General features: G+C 47.3%; 1 protein-coding gene across 3 annotated transcripts in view; it reads right to left on the minus strand.

The window, feature by feature from the left end:
• The window catches only part of Tlk (Tousled-like kinase), a 146,451-nt gene that overhangs the window by 117,543 nt on the left and 7,835 nt on the right, over positions 1-21,073 (minus strand). For all 3 annotated transcript variants that reach the window (XM_055077205.2, XM_055077204.2, XM_055077206.2), the window contains one exon: positions 16,516-16,599. The gene's annotated coding sequence lies outside the window, so the exon portion shown is untranslated. The remainder of the gene's footprint in view (positions 1-16,515; positions 16,600-21,073) is intronic.

Here is a 21,073-nt window from a genome sequence, read left to right on the forward strand (position 1 = left end):
GGCACGCCGAGGAGACACCCCGGCCTCATAGCGCCCGCGGGAGGAGAGAGAGAGAAAAAGAGCGAGTGAATACGCGCGAGACCCGCGGCGAGACGCAAACAAAAACAGCTACCTTTTCCCCTTCGCTTAGCGTGCGCGAACGGCGCGCCCCCACTCCTCCTCGCCAATGCCGTCGGCCGGGGCCGACGCGGGCAGCGGCCGCGAAAGTGAATCTCCAACAGCTGAGCGCCGCCGCCGCTGCAGACCAAACAGCGAAGGAGGGGGAAACGGGAGCGAGGAACCGAAGAGGAGGAGGACAGGCAAAAAGAAAAAACATCTCCGACAGCGACGCGCGAAGAATGAAGAGCACGTCGGAGGAGAGAGGTGAGAGGGCGAAAGACGACGCGCGATTACAACCTGGTAAATATATATAGTGCGGAGAAGCGGAGGCGAGCAGAGACAAGCGGGCGTACAAAGAGAGGCCGAACAAAATACGAAGACGGAGAGAGAGAAAAAAAAAAAAAAAAGCGCGCGAGCGCACCTAAGAGAGAAATAAAAGGGAAGGCCGCCCCGGAGCAGTGCGCTCCTCCTCCGCTTCCTCTCGTTCCGCGCTAGCGGCAGCAGCAGGTTCCCTCCTCCGCATCACCACTACCAGGAGAGCGCAAAAAGCCACCAGCAGGAGGAGGGCCATGAGAGTGACGCGGTCGTTCGCGCGCGGTGCACTTCCGCGGCGCCAAATTCGAACTGGGTGAAGGTCTGACGGCGCACGTGTTCGGAGAGGCGCGCACGCGCGCGCGTGCTTTTTCCTCCTCTCCTTGACGCGGCAACGCCACCGCCGCCGGCGTGGTGATGACGCAGACCGTGCGCGTCGTCAGCCGCGCGCCACTCCTGTCTCTCTCCTGGGGTACTCCACCGCAATGCTTTTTTTTTCCCCTCCCTCGCTCTCTCCCTGCCAAAGCCTGACGCGCGCTGAGGGGCGGCTCCGCCTCCCGGGGAACCACCACCGGTGGCGACACACAGCGCGCCGCCGCTCGCTCAACTCTTTTCCGAGAGGCGCGAGCGCTTCCGGTACGCGCCGCACGACCTTCTTTCGGATTCCTTTTTTTCTCGCTCTCCTCTCTCCCACGCTCTTCCCTCCCGGCCTCTCCCGCTCGGTTCCCCTGCTCGTCGGAGGAGAGTGCGGGTGGGTCCATGCAGCGGCGCTCTTTCCGGTGTTCCGCGGGTTCCGCCACTGCTGCGATTGCTGGGATCGCTGGCGGAATGTTACCCTTACAACCTTATTATTTGTGTCGCTCTTTAGAAGCACAACACATGATGCTACAGTTGCTACGATGTACGAATGTGCAGGGCAGCGGTGCAACGACATAGCTCAAGAGGTTAACACCGTAGGTTCGCAGCGCGGTTATTCAACCGTAACGCTGTTTTGCCTTTTGCGTCCACGCTCACTTTAAGGATATTAAGATCACCAAGACTGGGGCACTAGAATATTAAATTACGTGTAACAAAAACATGAAATAAAGCTTTCTTAACCCAACCTTAACATCATGCCCATGGGTGACGTAAAGTTTTGAAAAAGAAAGAAGAAAAAAGTAACAACGCCCAAGCGTATATGCGCCTACTCAGAACAAAGAAACTGCAAAGTGATTTCCCGGCTCTCGCCGATGTGCGAGCTCGCCTATATCCGCATGAGTGCGCAGCACCGTTTCTCCCAAAGCAAGCCTTCACCTTCCGCGCGGTGCGCACCTGCCACCCTGAAACAATGGAGGTCGGCGGCGCTCGCCAACGATCGGCGACGATGCGTCTCGCCGCGCACGGGATTCGGTTCGCAAGCGTACCGCCGAAGCAGCAGCCATATTGTTCGCATTCTGGTCGCGCACACGACGTGAAGCTGAAAGCAGCGCGCGATGTCACGACCACAAAGCGGAACGGCCAGGATTTCCAATCTCAAGGCCGCGCCATCTCCGTACAGAAAACGCACAGCCCTGTCCCTTTTCCGAAGAGCGTAGCAGCGCGGGCGCTACCGTCGTAAAATGAAAATTGAATAAGCGATGAACAGCGAACACGAAGACGCATCTGCCTTTCCGCGTGCGACAGTGGATTGATCGGGAACATGGTGCGAGTTGTTGCCGAAAAGGTAACAGTGGTAACAGATAAGGTGACCGATGAAGCAGTCATTCCACGTTACCCTAGCAGCAACCAAGGCCTTATGAACGCCGAAGGTGCGTTCGCTTAGTATTTTCCAGTACCCACTAATTCCCACTTCGCATTTGAAACTTAAAGATCGACTTCAATATCACCGTAGAGACATCTATCCTCGGCGTGAGCAAGGGTTAGCGCCACGACGGGATCCAGCACGGCTAGTTTGTTTTGGCGAGAGGTTTCAAAACATGCGCCCAGGTGGCGCCACGCTTCCACGTAGAGCTGCGGAAAAGTACCGCAACGTACGAAATAACGCAGCATTGCGCGCGGAAATTCGTTCGGCGATTGCGCAGGCATCGGTCCTAACAAAACCGGCGCCGTAAAGGTGCCTGTGTGATGTAACCCTTTGTCCCTGTATACGTCGGTTAGCTGTGCGACATGTACGGTAGGCGAGGCGGAGAACGGCAACGTTTACGTGTCACTTCAAAGCTCCGGAAGACATCTAATTTTTTGTTTCCTTCATCCAGCTAATGGAAACATGAAGCAAAGACCTGCGTTTTCACTGACATCCTCGTAGAGAACAAAAGTTACATGTACGATTAAGGCAGCCGCTGGCTGTGCTGAAACAACTGGCATTTCACACGGGTAACACGCGCAGAGGATGGACAACGACAGTAGAAATGAAGATTTAGGAGAGGTCTGTCGGCGGAGCACCTCCGCAACTTGCCTCAGCCAAGGCCCGGCACGGCTTTGTGTGGTATGGTGCTTTTTAATGCGTTGGCATTAGGAGCTTCAAAGATGAAAAAGCGTGTGTGTGAAATGTGGGAAGCAGTCACGTCGGGCGCGCGCGCGCGTGTGTATTAACCGAGGGTACCGTTGCAGTCTTTGACTTTGGGACACTTGTCTGTATATTGTATCTTACCAATGTACTTTATTTAAAGAATAATAAACTGAAAATGACGGTGGTCTGCTTCGGACAACCTTCGGTCACTTCGGAGGCAGGACTTGTATCGAGTGAGCTCTTGAACATCACTTTGTAAGTTCGTCAACGCGTTTTAAATTATGGATCCAGGACCTCAAAAACGTGCGAAGTAATGCTAACGCATTTCTCTCACATTTCCCGCTAAATCGCCACTGCATTTATTTTTCCATGGGAGGTATCGGGAGTGGGGTAGGGGATACCCAACATGTATGTTTTTTTTCTTCACATCTGTTGTACTGTATTTAATGAACGGTGCATGTTATTTATTGTCATTAGGCCAACACACACGGTAGCCGCGGATATATATATAAGAAAACGAGATGCGCAGTTACGCGCCCAGGATTCCAAGTCTTCAGGGCAAACTGTCAGCACTGAAGATTAATTTCGGATATAAAGGCCGGATAAGGTACTCAATGCATCTGAGAAGCGGAACTGAAACGAACGCTCACTTAATTCGTTTGAATAACCATCCCTGACGCCAAACCCTCTGCCCTACAAGTACCTGACGTGTGCACCTAATGACGCCATGTAGGCACATGTCAAACAGCCCCTGCGAGGAAATCCAAACCACTGGGCTAAATACAGGCTGACCCAACTAAGCGTTCACGTGGTTTAAGAAGGCCAATAACAACCAGGCGACCCTTGCCCTTCAGAGGAGCGAGCGACGAACACTGGCTCCCCCCTTCCCCCCACCCTAAACGCACACGAAGCCCGGGAAGCGACAGGCACAGTTCAAACCAACGCTTATCCAAACCTCCTCCGACAAAGCAAAATCGCATCGGCGGCGCCAGAGCACATTTGCCTCTACTGCGGGGATCGACCCACACTGAGACAATACCACATGGGACTGCGGGAAGCGCCGTCACACCGTGGACTCGCCACTCACACTAACCTCAAGCTTCTCGCTGTCATGGGAGACGCGACTCGCAGATTGCAATCTGGAGGGACAAACAGCTATTCTAGATTAGGCCCAGCGGGCAGTCTGCACCAGTGGTGCTCTGGATCAAGTGCCCCACCCTTAGGAAGCTATTTCCTTTCCGTTATTTCCTCTCTTCTTCAATAAGGTTTTACACACACACACACACACACACACACACGCTAAAAGTCTCTAATAGAGACTTTTAGAGTGTCCGGTATTCGGGCAAGCGCGGGCGGTTTTCCGGTTTAGCGGGGGCGTGAACGTGAGCGGCCAGATTGGTGGCGCCAACTGGTGGCGCAAAGCTCAACCACACAAACACAGAGCTAATACTATATTCTGCTTAGCTGCTGGCGTAAATTTTCGACAGTGGCGTAATCGTGTTCACAATTACGCCGCTGCCAAAAATTTGCACGAGTGGCGAAGCAGGATATGGTGAGTTACTGCAGTTTTAGCTATGCGTTTGTCTGGTTGAGCTCTACAACACCAGGCGGCTTCAGCGCTCACGTTTACGCCCCGACCATCCGGTAATCCGCCCAAACCGCTCCCGTTTACCGGAATAGCGTACAAGCTAAAGGTCTCCGCCACTTACACGACCAGGAGTCAAATAGAAAGTTGGTCGTGCTGAGAAATCCTCGAGTGAGATGTTCTAGACAAGAAATCTCTCGCGTAGTTCTCTTTAAGCTATCGAAATAAACCTCTCACTAAACTTCTTTTTTTTTTTTTTTTGTACGTAAACAAAACGCTCCTCGCGGCATACCCAGCTTTATACATATGTGAGCGAACCACCAAGAATTATTTTGCACGAGTCGCTTTAGTCGGGTGTTTTTCTTTCTTTTTTTTACCTGCCCTGCAACTTTAGATAAGGTTCGCTAAATAATTTTAAGCTAAGTAACAGTTTACGTGGAAAAAAATAAAGAAACGGAAAGAAAGAAAGAAACGGTACAACAAAGAACCCCAGCGGTCAGGACGATTTCAGCGACTCGCGGCTGGTTGGAGGGGTCTTAAAACAGTGAAATGCAGGCATTTTACGAGAAATTGCCCTTTATTACAAATAAATTCGTTATGTGCTTGACGACGCGGAAGCTGCTGCACCGTCAATTTCGACGACCCGAGGCCGAGCGCGGAAATCGGAAGCCCAGCCCAGAATCGTTAAGATGGCAGGTTAAAGTTCTGAAACAACGCTTGAATGAACCGCCGACGACACTGGCTAGTGTCAGTCTAATGCGGTCGTTATTTTCAAAACCACTGCACACACGTACACACGGCGACAATGATGTAAAACGTAAGCCAATGCTCGGCGTCTTCAACCATCCACAGAAGCTGAATGGGTCCGAGCACAATAAACCACAGCATTAACTAGCCGCCACAGCGGCCAGTGGCGCTGGCTAACACTCCGGAAGCTAATCTTTTAAACATACAAAATTGCCCAAGAAAGTGTACGAGGGCATCACCGTCCATTTTCGGTAGAGCACCGCACGCGTAATGTGGAAGTTGCTGGTATACGGCTCCCTCAAACGGCAAGTTGCCTTTTCCTCCACTTTCATTTTCCGTTTCCTCAACATTTCTAGATTTCAATTAAAAGAAACGTTTCCCCTATGTTTTCTCTGACTTCATTGTTTGTTTTCTGCATGTGTTTGAAATTTAAGAAAGAAAATTAAATTAAACATGAAATCGATTCGCCCGGTTACGCTTATTCATCTCGCTGATAAATTTTGATGACACTTAAAGAAAAAGCACACGGTAGGTTACAAGAGGAACTTCTGGATTGAAGGGGCGGAACAAACCGTCAGTATAACCTCCTTACTGTCGGTCCGTCAGATTGCCTGCGACTCCCAACCTCCCTTGGCCAAATCTATTCGTCTCACCAAAGCCTCCACCACAATTGCACCCGTATAGAGACGAGCCACAGACAGTACCCTAAGCTACACCAGAATGTCACAAGGAAACAGGGCCCACTAATTCGACAAGCTCAGTCGAACACCCTGCTCACTCCAGCACGCAAGCACCTCCTACGAGGCTTACTCACTAAAGACGCCCACTCGTTGTAGCCACTGCGGTGTCTATCCTCCAAACACATCGCACATTCTATGGCAATGCCATCCAACACTCCCCCCCCCCCCCCCCCCCCCCCCCCACCTTTACCCAAACAACCATTGCTCCCACCCATCGCTTCCGCCGAGTGGCTGACCGCCGCAGCCACCCTTCACGGCAAACGATTCCTTGCGGACTTTGTTGACGTAGCGCTGAATCATGCCGCAACGACGCCCTAGACTGAGAGCATCAATGGATTTATTATTTTATTTTTTGTAGAAAAAAAAAAGTGATTTCTCTATCTGCTCAGTGCACCCCTCTCGGACACTCAACAGCGGGTGTGAAACCGAACTCGGAAATTACGTCGGCCCAGCTTCTGCTTCCGCTTGGAAGCAGAACGATGGTGCGCATAAAAACAAAAAAAAGCAGAGGTGCACATAAAACGGTTGACGCTACTAACGCTACTTCGCAAATTCTGTCGCATGGGCAAGGATGGGACCATGGAGGAAAAGAAGATGCAGCCTCACGGGAAAATCCTTAAGGCCTAGAATATCCCTGAAGACTGGGTTAACTAATAAATATAAAAGGGGGATCCACGGGAGAAGTGCCCGAGTGTGCGACTGTGTTTCGTGCGGCTCGGGAATCGTAACGTATATCCGACACCGCAGACTCTCCAGAGTACGTGTTCTGACTGCAACGAATTTCTTTGTTTATATGGATAGTGAACAGCACGTGCGCAAAGGCTGAGATCATACTCGGCGAACTTCACCAGGCCGGCGGTTCCGTCAGTGCTGCCTCAGCAAGGAGGTACTGACCGCGCTTTCTCGGTGCTGAGAGTGACTATATGTTACCAGGTGGTGCGGCTTGAGAGTCAGAAGCGCCTTAAGATGAGCTTCAATGCAGCGATTCTCCCGTACAGCCTTTCCTGTTCCCCTCCTCCTTCAATCATCCTCTTACACGGAACGCCGGTAGCGCCCCCAAAAGGTTCTGTACCAATCATGCATGTACCAATTCATATATACGTGTAAAAGGTGATCACTTGTAAGTTTCATTCAATTTTTAAACATCGCCCGTGGAAGATAGTATTACAATGATTGTCCTTGAGCTGGATTATTCGAAGAGGCAAACATTAACTAGCACGAGAAATCGAAACACATCTCCAACTAATTAAAAAATGCGCTAATTACATTCTTAACGAATTTACGACACATATTGCAGCTTACGAATTGTAGCCGGAGAGCCTGCAAGACGTATCTACTTGGAACGAATTCTGAGGATCACACGGGTTTCGAGATGTTGTTATGAAACGAAATACAGTTAAACCTCGATATAACGAAGTCGGTAAAATCGACAATTTACTTCGTTATATCGAAATTTCGTTATGCCGAATTTCGACTTTTTATGCAAATGTATTCAGTCGCCGATCGATTTTTCTCACACGGAAAGGGGCCGCAGAATTTTCCCTATTATCGGGCAATCGAAACATACAAATTTGAATTAGAAAACCATTCACTTTGATAAATTTGGGAGTCGGCGACGAATGATGCGGTTTCATGCCACGCACGTCGACGATATCTTCTCGGCGGTACGAATTAAGCGAAGCCAGCGACGCTTTCACCTGCACTCCACCCCCGCGGCTGATGCCGTCGCCCACACTAGGACGACGCTATCAGGAAAAGCGCCGGCAGAGAGGCGCAAATGCTTCGTATGCCTCTCGCTCCAACGGGTCACCGAAACTCGAGATTATGCAACCTCCAGTACTAAACGTGCGGCAAAACAGTTTACAAGGTGCCATGCCGTCTCAGCCCGCCCACTCTCTGCACACGCGGCAGATTACCTCCAAAGCAGGGTGCGCGGCGTCGCATGCGCTCAGCCGAGCTTACAGCCATGCGCAGCCACTGCCGAGACGCCGGCCAGAAATCGAGACGCGCGCCAACTTACCCTCCACTCCGACCGCACCCTCGCACGCGCTTGATCGCGTTACCGCGAGATCGCTCCTCTCCCCTCTTTCCCTTTGGTCGCACTGGAAGGCGGTACTCGCGAAGCCACCATCTTTCTTGTCTCACCCTCGCTCTCTTTGACTCGCACCTAAAGCACGCAGTGCGCGATAGGATCTTATCGCACTCTGACTTTTTACGGAACATGACGGGGCTCCACTTCGGCGGTCGCTCTCGTCGCGTGGCGCGCGATTTGAGAGGCGCCTTTGCAAACAGCAGCGTGTAATTCAATAATTTGATGTGCGTCCGCGAAAGTTAGCATTTATTATCTCGGCATTCGTTCGCCGCGGCAGTGAAATTTCGATATATTGAATTCGCATACAAACGCACTTCGTTATATTGATGATTAAATAGATGGTGTCGTAATGCTATCAGCATGCTAGCATTATACGCTTCCCAGCTACTACTATTTACACCTGTAGTCCTGTGAAAGAACCTCGGAGCACGGTGTGTACCTTGCCGAATGCACAGTGATAGGTAAGGGCCCTTTATGCATTGTTTGATGTCAAATGCCACGCACGAATATGCATGGCAAACAAGTATTGCGACTCAGTCTGTTGCTTTAATCATAATAATTATCATCACCACAACAGGCACTGATCATAGATACACGGTAAAACCTCGTTAGTACGTAGTTGGCGGAAAACGTGGATCAGGTACGCACTAAGCCATGTGTTAATTAACCGACAATGGCAGATCAGCGGCTCTTAACTTACCACGTCTAAAGATCTTCGTTGCTTCCGAAGTTGGTTAATTAATCTTGACTACTTATGCAATTAAATAGAATACAAAAATAGTGTGACTTACCCCATACAATAGTCAGCAACATACATTTGGTCGCGCCGTCTTAGAGTGCGACCGCATATTTTTTTAAACTCTGGCTAAAGTTTGCTGTATATGTCTTTGCTCCGTGATAAGGAAGCTCTCGACCAACAGAACGCAGTCTTCGGGAGGGTATCACGTGGTAGTTGGCTTTCCGAAACTGGGTTGAAAATTATCTCTCTTAGTTCGCGTGAAACTCTCTCTCTCTCTTTCTTTATCGAATAGTTTTAAAAGGTGCGTGCGCTATCCGCGGTCTCTCACAAATACGGCTGCCCTTCGCTTCACCGATCTCTGCAGGCGGCTGCGCAGACTGCCACTCCAGAATTTTCTTCGCAACAACCACCTTGGGTTACGTACAGCGACCACCAGCGCCCGGCCACGTGGCCACCGACCATGTCACGCCGAATACGCCAATCGGCACTGGACTCGGCGATCATCGGGGGGCAAACCACCCAGGGAGTGCCCCTAGCATAACGACTCTCTTCTGCCGCGTAGGAATAGTAGCGTGTCTGCCTAGAACGAGACGATGGAGAGGTAAGTCTTTTCCTTTTTCAACGAGCGAAACAGTTACCGCGTTTGCGTCAAAAAAGCCCACCCTTAGCGACCACTCCCCGCCTCCCCCACGTGACTGTGGTGGCACCAGCGAACAAATAGGTAAACTAGGCACGCCAGTCGAAGTAATCAGACTAGACGGGTTCTCTTCCAAGTACGGGCTCAAAGGCAAGCAGGCAAGCGCCCAAAGGAGGAGGGCTATAGAGAAAGGGTGTGCACCAGACGCAGCTCACAACGCCAGCGTTGCAAGAGCGAAAAAAAGAAGAAAAGGAAGCAAGGGAAAAAATAACAGAAGGAAAAGGGCGCGGCTGGTGTTGCTAGGTGAGGGTCCGGGTGCGCGAAAGGAGGGTAGGCATCGAGTCTCGGACGGATCTCGGCGTTTCTCGCAGTCGTGACGACGCGGTTGCGGCTGCATGTCTTGTCCCTCCCTCCACGTGACACATACAATCCATGCGGAACAGCAGCAAGCGCCTACGTCGCCACGAGGAGGGCAGGCCCGCAACTTTGCGACTGCCTCAACGGTCGGCTGCACCGATGGCGGAGCGAACGATGCGAGGAAAAAGTACACTCGAGGCCGGCACGGTCGAAACTGGACAACGGCGCAGGACGTCAATGGCTCGAAAAATAAGGAAGAGGGGGGGGGGGGGGGGGGGGGGGGGCGATAGATCGTAGTGATTAAATACTTTTTTTTTTCCTACAGAAGCTTTATAAACACCCCAATTAGGCGAAAAATAATAGTTAATGCATTAAAAAAAGTATGAATACGATAACGCAATTCCAACTTTTCAAAAGTGGACTGCTTGATGCGAGGTGGACATTATTAGCATGGCCAATGGCGATGCTTGATTTGCTAATGAAAAAAGTTGCATTAGTTATTGCTTAAGCATCTCTTGCTCAGAGTGGCAAACACTTGCGAAGGCCGCGACATAGAAAATAAGCTGGGAAACGACAGCGCGCGCCGTCGGCGCATCACCAGATTAAATTTTCATTACCTGCTTTTGGGCACAGGTTGCGATTGCGGAATTGAAACCGGGCAGTACGAAGTCGTGTCCACTTCGCAAGAATCCGGAGAATAGGCCCAGCTTCGCGATACCCGTCCAGAAATCGCGCTAAAATATGCCCACTGGCATAATATAGCTCAATATAGTTTTGTACTGCAGTGCGCGAGAATGTCTTTGGCAAATAAATATCCGCCACCCACGATATTTAAGAAACCTGTAAAAACAAAACAAAAACGGGGGAGGGGGGAGGCAGAGGTTTGCTCTTACATTTGTTAGTACATTTTTGCAGGTGTTCAAAAATTCTGCAACGATGTAAAGAAAACTAACTGAAAAAGAGGGAAACTAAGAGGGAGACCCCCACGGAAATCGGAGAAAATAAACTAACCCACAAACGGCATCAGGGCATACACACACAGCACGTGAAAGTTTAAACTGAAATGATGGAATTAGTTATCAAAAAATAATTATAACTAAATGTTGGCTTCATTTAAACGCGCTTGCCGATTACACTGAGCGCGCTCAACAGGGCAGAGAACGATCACCACTCCGTGCTTGTACGCGTACACTGGACTGCGTCAGAACGTTTACCGAGGTACGGCGTCCCCGCATATTCGCACAACTGCGCAAGGCTTCTTTCGAACACTCCTGTTACCGAAAAATCCGCAATACAAACCACAGTTTGAGCGGCTTCAATTGCGCGAGTCTGGCCAGGGGCAGGGTTAGCCACTTGCGAAGTGGTGCTCGACCCACACGTGCTGGCTGTGACGTAAACCGTTCTTGAAGCGATGGCGACAGCACGTTCGCGTACTCAGGAAATTGCACGCGGGGGCCTCACCCCCCCCCCCCCCCCCTTACTCTACGTGGCCACTTTACGCCCTTGTCCATCTTATTGCAATTACGACGTGTCGTGCAAGGGCGCCCTCAACAACCGTTTAGGTCCCTGTTGAAGTTGGCGCTCTGTCCGGTCTGCTTCTTATCGTCAGTCGCCTTTATGGCGCTTAAATGTACCGAAACAACATTTTCGGCTTTATTATTTATTATTAGTTAATGTCATTAAAAATGTGAGCCCTTAAGTTTCTTGATGACATTAGACGTCGCGATAGCTGCAATGAAACACTTAAGGCTGCTTGCCAATCATAATGCAATTTAAAAAATTACTTACGCAGCAACCATTTAAGAAATGGCATGAAAATATTAATAGGCGTATTTCACGTAGTTTACTTCACGAATGTCATTTGTGAACCCAGCCGCAAACTGTTTTAAGTTTCGATGCATTCGATGGCCAAGCGAGCTGTGAGAATGCCCTAAGTTGGGAAAAGAACGTGCTTTTTAAAAGAAAGTGAAGAATATCTTAATTGTTTTTCGCTACAAATTCGTTTAGTATTGTCAGAATTGTGGAGACAGTCCGAACGTGAGTACGCATTTGATGGCCAGGTGAGTTATGAGTAAGCACTGCACCCCGAACGGCATTAAGCTTTAATACCGTTAAGCATGTCCGTGTGGCACCCCACGAATGACATTAAAATTTAAGACATTAGCAAGCTAAAGCCATTTTCAGTGCCCGTGTGGCACGGGTATCATCAGATATCCCTAAATAATTTACTTATGTTAGTCTTTCTACGAACAAGTTTCGGTTTTCCAAGAAGTGTACGTGTCGTCATGACACAACAGGTGCTCACGTGGAAGCACTGTTCCTTGAAGCAGCGCGGATCAGCTATAACAGCGCAAAATGCAAAATAATGAATCGATCACTTTTCGTAATCATCAAGACCGGCCGGAGGCGGCCTTTACATTCACGGCACGGGCCAAAAGTTTTCGGGGGGCCTTCACCGAAAAAATTATGAGCACGAAAGACTGAACAGTACGTCATAAATAAATACGTGAATGACCATAACAAATCCAAGTCTGTATAAAATAGCGAATTAGCTGATGGGGAAGCTTTTTTTAAGCCGCCAATTCTTGTCGACATGATTACTGGGATTACGAAGCATACAGGCGCCAAAGAAAAATGTTTCCTCCTGGCGCCTTCGTCTCACTAAGCAAGGTGTGGTTTCATTGTCGCGATCGCTTTCACCAACGCCAAACCAAGTGCGCCCCTTTCTGACCACACATGGCGCCACAGTGGGGAAGAAATCGGGGCTCGAAAGCAGGATGTGATCCTTAGCTCAATTTGGCTCAAACGGCGCGGCCATCTGGGAGGCAGACACTGCCGCCGTTCACTTACGACGCAACGTGCAGTTGTAGTCCCCGGATGAGCAAGCTAACCAAGCATTCGCCTCGGGCGCCGATGACGCGAGCAACACAGCGTACACTAGTATTCAATCATTTTGGATTGACAATCCAACATTCAACGCGACCCGTGTCTACGTGTTCCATGGCGTTTCTGGCACCAACTTTCCCAGCGGGCACACAGCGTTCCAGTGAGTGTTATTATGTGCACAAAGACGCCACAACAGACGTAAACATAGTTTATCCTTCTCCTTCTTACAGCTACCAGAAAATCGGTCGGTAAGTGATCTAGGACCGACAAAAACATTTCACGGTAGTGACCGGCGAACGTATGAGGGCCAATCAACGTACGAACGAAAAATTCAGGGGCACTTCGTTATCCTTACGTGGGTGAATGAGAAAGCATTGCGGCCACGTCAGCAGAGGCGCCGTGGCGTCACGTGACCAACAGTGTTCGTCACAAGGTGCGCACAACGCAAGGTCGTGGGTACACTCTAGTCGTGGGTTTGACTCGCACCAAAGATCGAGCGTTCGTAGCCTTTTTGGTCCCCCGCGTGGTAAGGCCGACGCCGACAACGCCGGATTTCCCGCCTCATGAGCCATATAGTGCTTTCGCATTAATGAACGCAGTCCGTGAGCGCGTCCTGCAACGAAAATGTGCCAATCTGTACTTATGCGGACGCCCAGTGAATGCACTGTATCCTCCAATAACTTCGAAGTTATCCAGTCAAGCTGCAAGGAAGATTTAGTTTGTTCATATCTCACGCGTATATTGAAGCCTGACTGCACCACGGTAGCCACCCTAACCACGGTGCTCGCTGGCCGCATATTCCTCTCTCACCAACCATAGCGCCCCCCCCCCCCCCCCCCCCCTCTCACACAAACACACTCTCCCTCCCCTTCCCCAATCACACAGGAAACAACCCGATCTCGCTCCGTCCGGTATATCGGTAATCGTCGGCGACGGTCATATATTCAGCGCGCCTAATAAACCAAGACCTAAATGAGAATGACGCCGCCTCGCCATCTTGTGTGTCGCCATGACCTGTGCACCTGGCTGCATGGCGGCACAGCCCGCCTCGAAATGCGAGGACGAGGGTAGCGGCGGATAGCAACGCGAGGCCACCGCACGGGCGGGAAGGAGTATACAAGGGGGGGGGGGGGGGGGGGGGGGCACACACAACCGCCCGCGTCGAGTGGACGACACGCACAGCTCGGGCGCGCTTCGGTGCGCGGCCGCTACGCGCGTATGTCCGGGGCGGGGTCAGCCTCTTGGATCAGCCGATACGTCGGTGAAGGGGAAAAACACCGCGCTCTCGTTCTCCTTCACTTCCATCGATCGAACCGATGCGGGGAGGACACACACACAGTCCAAGCATCACGGTCAAGAGCGTTGTGAAGGCACCGGGCTGCTGAAGGGGCAAGTCTGGGCCTCCGAAGCAAAGGCATGGAACAGTTCATTCCATCTATGGGCTTCATTCTCTTCGCCTCTCGATGCGACAACTCGGTTATTATAGACGAGAAATTGTGAAATGCTCTATCACAATTTCTTTTTCTTCTGGAGAACAAAGTTGGTGGGAAGTATTGCCTACGTTTACAAACAAACTGGTTTTTCACAGCCCTCACTACAACCAGTGCCAAACCGGTTTCAGCGGGAAAACAAAGTAGCCGACAGGAAGATCGAAGCCGTCAGCCATAAGGTCTCATCTGATGTGTCGTAGCAGTACAGACCACATGAGAAAAATTGCTAACGGTTCAATATTTAACCAGCAAGAACACACCGATATAGCTAATGCAAACATGGTGGGCTTCAACATACAAGTGTTGGATTTAACAAAATATTAAACCTGCTGCTAGCCAAAAAATAAAATGACCTTGCTCACGTCACTGCATGCATAACTGAAAAGGTACTGAAAGCTCCCTGTGCTCATTTAGGAAGTTGATTTGTCAATCCAACACCTCAGGTAGAAGATATTTCATGCAGAAAAAGGAATTTCAGGAGTTACTAATTATTTCTAGCAAACCTGGCGGAAATTCCAGGACCAAATGCTTCTACTTGAAACACACGTACTTATTTTGTATCTGTAATCACAAGTTCAATGGAGGCCCGCCTGGTCAGGATGAAGCATGACAAAGAAAGACTTACAACCAAAGAAAACTTTTTTTTATAAAGCAAGACGTATCGGCTTCTATACAAAAGCCTTGTTCACAGTGGGGCAACAAAGATATAAATGCCAATTTGAGTAGGTTTTAGCATGTGGCATAAGCACCGAGCATAAGACGGAGGGACGGTTCCTTCGTTTCAGAGAATTATTTCAGAGCCCTGCAGGCAATCCTTTCAAAATAATAGTTTGATTATTAGATGAGAAAATGAAGCTCCAAGTATCAGTATTCGAATTTCGCGCCGGTACGTCAGCGTGACGTCGGGGATTCCAAAGTATGTTTTCGCATTTGGGCCGCGTTGGCTGAATAAAGGTTCCCGAATTTTGCCATGTTTATTATTTGGTTCCTTTCGAACACAATGTAGTCAATCTGTGCCGCTATATATATAGTTAGTAGGCCCTAGAAGATGCCATCGAAATCCATGACGTCACAGCGACCAGGTGCAGGAACTTGAAGGAGGCGCTGCCACCTTTCTATCGTTTGTGTGCTTTTTTTGGCTTACCAAGTATCTTATCGTGGTAAGAGTGGTGTTCTTGGTGTGGTAGCAAGGTAATCTACTGATGCAGAAGAAATCATTTTTCTCTCTAGTGTCCCTTTAAACAGGCACTTCAACCTATTTTGCCCCATTGTGAACACGGCTTCTGTACGGAAGCCAAAATGTCTTGTTTATCAAAAAAGATTTATTTCATTGGTGTACATCTGTCTGTCTTATTTCGTATCTCAAACCTTACACCTTTCCATGCTAATACGAGCTAAACAAAGCAAACATGAAAACATGTCTGCTAAGGTAACTAGTAGAAACCTCAATATGCTGCAATGTAAAAGTGAGTGATGCTACAGAACTGCACCTAACATTGCCAAACTATGATAATCAACTAGGCCACCTCCATTAAAAATATATAATATATATATTGGACTGACATCTTAGAACTGATATGTTTTTGCAGAAGCATCAAAAGACAGCTTGAATACATTAGTATTGCTGTCCACTCATAAGAGCTTGAAAATGAATGAATTGAAAAATTGAATTCCCTTTCTCTGTGGAATGAAAGTTTTACTACAACAGTAAGACATTTCAAGCTGCAGCCAAATTTAAACACCATCTGCAACAAAATTCTGGGTCGCATAACGAAAGCCTAGTTTCAAATAAAAATATAGACCAGACCCCATGCAAAACTTCACATTTCGAATGCAAGTGGATGCGCCATGAAAGGCTCGAAAAAGCACACGTTTCTTATACCGAAAATTGAAAAATAATATAGTAAAACAAATAAACGCCGCTATTTAAATTAACAATGGCCAGAAGCAATACACGACAAAGAATGTGACGCTCCTCGGCATGACGATCAAAATTACATGTTGCCCGCGGTGCCCAGAAAAATTTCAGTGGTGACATGTTGGGACTTGCTTAATACCACTAACTACCAGGTGCATGCATTGGCTGCTTAAGTGCTATTTAAAGGCTGCTAATAAAGAAATTAGAGAACTACCAGCCATGCAGCTTTACCAAGATTGTTTGAGTGGTATACACTACTCATTTGTAACCAATTAACCCAAAGTGAAATTTCATTGCAGTTGGCCCTTAGTGCCCTAGGGTACAGGCCGCTTCTAAAGCCCCTCTATCAAGGAGCCTTAGCTACTTCTACCTCAAGGTGCCACCTGTAAAAGAAAAGACAAAGCAAGGAGAACTGCCGCTCCTACCTTTATGAAGAGATGATGGCTGCGCCGTGTCACGTTTGCCTGAGCAGGACTCTTCTCCAATGCGGCAGCATGGTTGGCCGGACACTGTCAGAAAAATGGGAAACAATACAGTACCATTAGGTACTGTCATACCTACCAAATGTACACTATGTCAGAAATGCACTATGTTGTGTAGTAGTACAGTCTTTAATCATAAAAAAAATAAGAGCATGGGGTGAAACGACTGCTTTTGAAGAATGGCGAGGGTCGCAGACCCTATGGTCAATATTCATAAAAGAAGGCCGATTTGGTTTCATCACAAAACGAGAAAAGATGATGGCTACATTGACAGAAAGTCAGTCAATGCTAGTTATCTATACAGGGAAAATTATTGCTAGCACATTACAGTGGAAAACTTTAAAACCAAAAACAGGCAGAAAAATGAAACACTAAGTAAAAGCAACTCCTCAAACCAACTGTTAGCCGACTGTTATAACCGTAAGACAGACAAATTTAATCGCAATACGAGTGACTGTTATTCAGAGTGAACGTCACTAGGACACTGTCGCACTAGAACGTGTGGTGACATTACAGAGTGCACTACACCAGAGAGCGAGTGCATTTAGTGAAATTACCTGCTTTTGCCCAGCTTGCTCAGTCTGCAATCTTGAATGCAAGAGTAAACAATAACAGCAAGAGAACAAAGAGTTCTATACATTTTTGCAAGTATTATTCCAATTAAATTTGTTTCAGTCAACAAAAACAGCCATCTTGTGTTTCTGCTGTTGAAGTTCAAAACTAGCTGCTATCGTATATTTGCCCTCAGAACCTTCTCCAGCTGCACAATGGCATTACTGTTACAAGCTGTTTCTTAAAATGCATTTTTGATAATAAAAAAGCAGCAATAATGACTACTATTCAAATACAAACACCCACTGTAAGTACTTTTTGTAGCACCCAATTGTCCCTGCCATCACTTTGAAATGTCACTTTATTGTGCCATGTAACAAGTCGCCAGTGGCACTCAGTTAAGCAAAGTGCACTCTATCAAAGTGGCACTAAATTTTCCCATCTGACAAGTATGAGTACTAGAACGGTGCTTCCTGTGAGCGCACTGAGACTGAAATGTCAAATGATGTCATGATGTAGTGTCACAGCACATCATCATACAAAGTGAGAGAGAGAGGGTGGTGGGGGGATAAAGAGGAGCTGGGTGCAATACATAAGCAAAATTACAAATGTGCACCCTGGCCATAGGACATAAATGCAGCTGCTCAATAAACTGCTGTTTCTCTTTAATAATTTAAATCTGATGGCACACAGCACCCAAGTCAGTGCCGCTTCAACTAAGTAGGTGTGATAGATCACAGGAGAAAAACAAATGCTACGTGGCAGAGCGAGTGGTGTAGAGCTCACGGAGAGAGTGGTGTAGCTGAGCTCCTGACAAACTCAATGGTGCACACTTGGTTATATAAGGTGGGTATTCATGCTTTGTTAGTAAGCCAGTTAGAACAGGCGTATTAACAGCAATATATCAACAACATCAGAGTCCCATTGAGTTACACTAGCAAAAATAATGTTATCAGGCTTTGTAACAAAACTCTCAGGTCTAGTTTACATGTGCAGCACAGTCCACTGTTGAAGCGAACACTACATTATTATTTCGGGAATGATTATACCTCAATGTTGACACGAAGACCTTGGCAATAGTTTTCTACTAATATGGGTCTACCTATATCGCATCACATCAAGCAATTTTTCCAATGAAGATATCTTATTAAGTCAGTTTAATTACTAGCTAGGTGCTCCTTTTAACAGTGAACTATAGTGTACATAAATACCAAACAAAATGTATGGACAAACAGCTGTTGCCTTAGCTAGCAAGTTTCACTCCACTACCGCTCGGCATTAGCAGTTCCTAGTGGGCTAAAAAGCAACTATGGCAAGAAGCGTGCTGCGCTTGTACAGTGACAAACTCACTTAGCCCTCGAGATAGAAGATCCAATAATAGAATGGGTGTTAAAAGACACATGCAGCAGTGGTTGTGGATTTGGTTCCCACCAGCAGCCACCTGTCCTTTCACTTTCTTTAATGACTAAGAACTATGCTGCTACTTAAGCCTCATCTAAACTTAGACAGTTCACTTCCTTTATGCTTTGCTTGGCTTCTTACTAACAATTGAGATTTCGTTTACCTTTCTACCTTGGATATTCCATAATTAAATGAGCGAATCTTATCAAAAAAGAAGAACAAAGACAGGCAACCAGGCCTTCAAGTTTTCAAATATGAAGAAGTGCAGCAAATTCTGTAGGAAACAACATTGGTTTGCTTCTTTGATGTGTACATAAGCAATACATTTCCTGAAGTTATATTAAATCTTCATAGACACATCCGTCTCATCGATCACAACATCAGTAAAGAGAAATCACCTATGGTAAATATAACAAACATTTATTTAACATATGCTCAGGACCATAGGCCTTAGGCTACGTTCACACTTGGGAAACGGCAAGTGGCCAGAAAATCTTTTCCGCGTATGTACAAGATGTTTACATTTGTTTCGCCACTGCAGCGAAAACCACTGCCGCTTTCGCCCACGTCCATCTAGTTTGCGTACGTTTGTCCGCGTGGTAGCACTATTCATCACACTATTTCAAGACATACGTTCATTCATTGACCCATCAGTTACTAAAAGCTACCATTTCGCGCAACTGCATGTGTCATTTTTAACTTTCGTCTACCATGGAAGATAAACAAGACATAGTTTCGATAGCTTTAGCTAGTTGCTTTTCCTAAAAATAGACAATGAACAACGGAAAATGTTAAATTTTACGACCGGATGTTCACATGTTAGTGCAGCTTCCGGTGAAGCGGAACCGCTCTTCCGCTTCGCCGTGGCGAAAAAATTGGTCGAAGACCGAATTTTTTGCCGCCTGGTTTTTTGCCCATTTTTCCACCTAGGCGGGCGATTTTGTCAAGTTTTTTCCGCTTCCGCCTGCTCCGAGACAAAGTGTGAACGCAGCCTTAGTGAGGGAAATGGATAAAAGAAAATAATAAAGTTTAAATAAAGTTACAGTACAGGAGCAAAAAATACAGCCATGGCTTCTGCTTATACAAGGTTAGTTATTGCTTTTACTTAAAACAGAAGATGACATCACAAGTATCATTGCTTATATCCTAATTATACAGAATTGAAAATAAAGCAAAGAGCAGCCCAGGAAGTATTGTGCAGTGCTTCAGTGTTTGGGACTGCTGTTAGCAAATCTTTCTTTGATTTGAGTGAAGCAATAAACTTAACATACTTTCTGGTGCCACAGCAGTACACCGGCCTATATTAGTAAAGTTGGTGGCAGTTAACAAAATTTCCTGCTCCACTGAAACTTACTTGCAATGGGTTATGCCGACCCAAAAAGCAAACTCCAGTGACCATTCACGACAAGAATTCCACAGAGCTTGCACTGGTACATTAAAGTAGCGAGATTAGACAAGGCTCATTCAGTGTACAGGTAGCCAGGCAAATTAGGGTGCCTCATAAAAAAGCAGTATAGGTACAAACTTTGAAATTGAATAAAAGTGAATGTGTGAGCACAATCACCACAATGCATGACAACAGGCTACGGCTTTGAAAAGAAGGCATATTTGGTTATTCAGTCTCATTTTGCAAGAACAGCTTGGAAACATGGAAGAATATGACAGGTGTATGAACTGCGCAGTGGCACTGTGGAAAGAGGGCCTCCGCAACTCACTATATTTTCTGGTACTCGGGTGATAGATGGTGCGAGTAGTTTGGAGCCCAATTGCCTGAAAAGTGCATGCAATCCTGAGGAAGGATCAATCTGTTCAAACGACAGACAATGTGAAAAAAAAAAAAAAAACATTTCGAGCTCCAAGTCATGTGCAATGAATGGACAGCGCACCACAATCGAATATACTGTTACAATGCGTAAAGGTATTTTCCTGCATTTTACCACACCAATAAAGTATTCTTATACATGTTTTGCAGCTCTCTGTGTAATGTCCACACTCAGGGTGCATATGCAAACGCTCATGTTATCTCTATTCAATAAACACCTGTACTCTCATAAGTGCACCTGAAAGAATCGGGCAATTTAGTGGTTTTAGGTGGTCGCAGCCAATCACTTAAGTTCATTCCGTTATAATGGACACTCTTTGGCGTGGCCAGGAAAATGCCTGAGCAGGCTAATTTCATTGCTATGTGTGCACAATTTTGTAATGACAGGCTCACACTCGTAGAAACTGCGTATGTATGATTAAAAAAGTTGGATGCGAAGGTGGCTAGAGAAAATTAAAATTCACAACTTGGTTGATTGATGGGCATTTAATTATTCATAACTAAAGATGACATTTGAGTCAGTGCCTCGTACGACAGCGAATGCGGTTTCCCAACATGCAGCTGTGCAAAGCTATGCAACAATATACATGATAGACTACGGGCAAAATATTGAAACCAATAAATGCCGACCAGGCTCCTTCAGGTATCTGCGGGAGCTACTATTGAATACAACAAGGGCAATGGATTTGGCTGTTACAACCCCTAAAAAAAGGGGGAGGAAAGAAA

This window comes from Dermacentor andersoni, chromosome 2, assembly GCF_023375885.2.
Source record: "Dermacentor andersoni chromosome 2, qqDerAnde1_hic_scaffold, whole genome shotgun sequence".
Lineage (NCBI taxonomy): Eukaryota > Metazoa > Arthropoda > Arachnida > Ixodida > Ixodidae > Dermacentor > Dermacentor andersoni.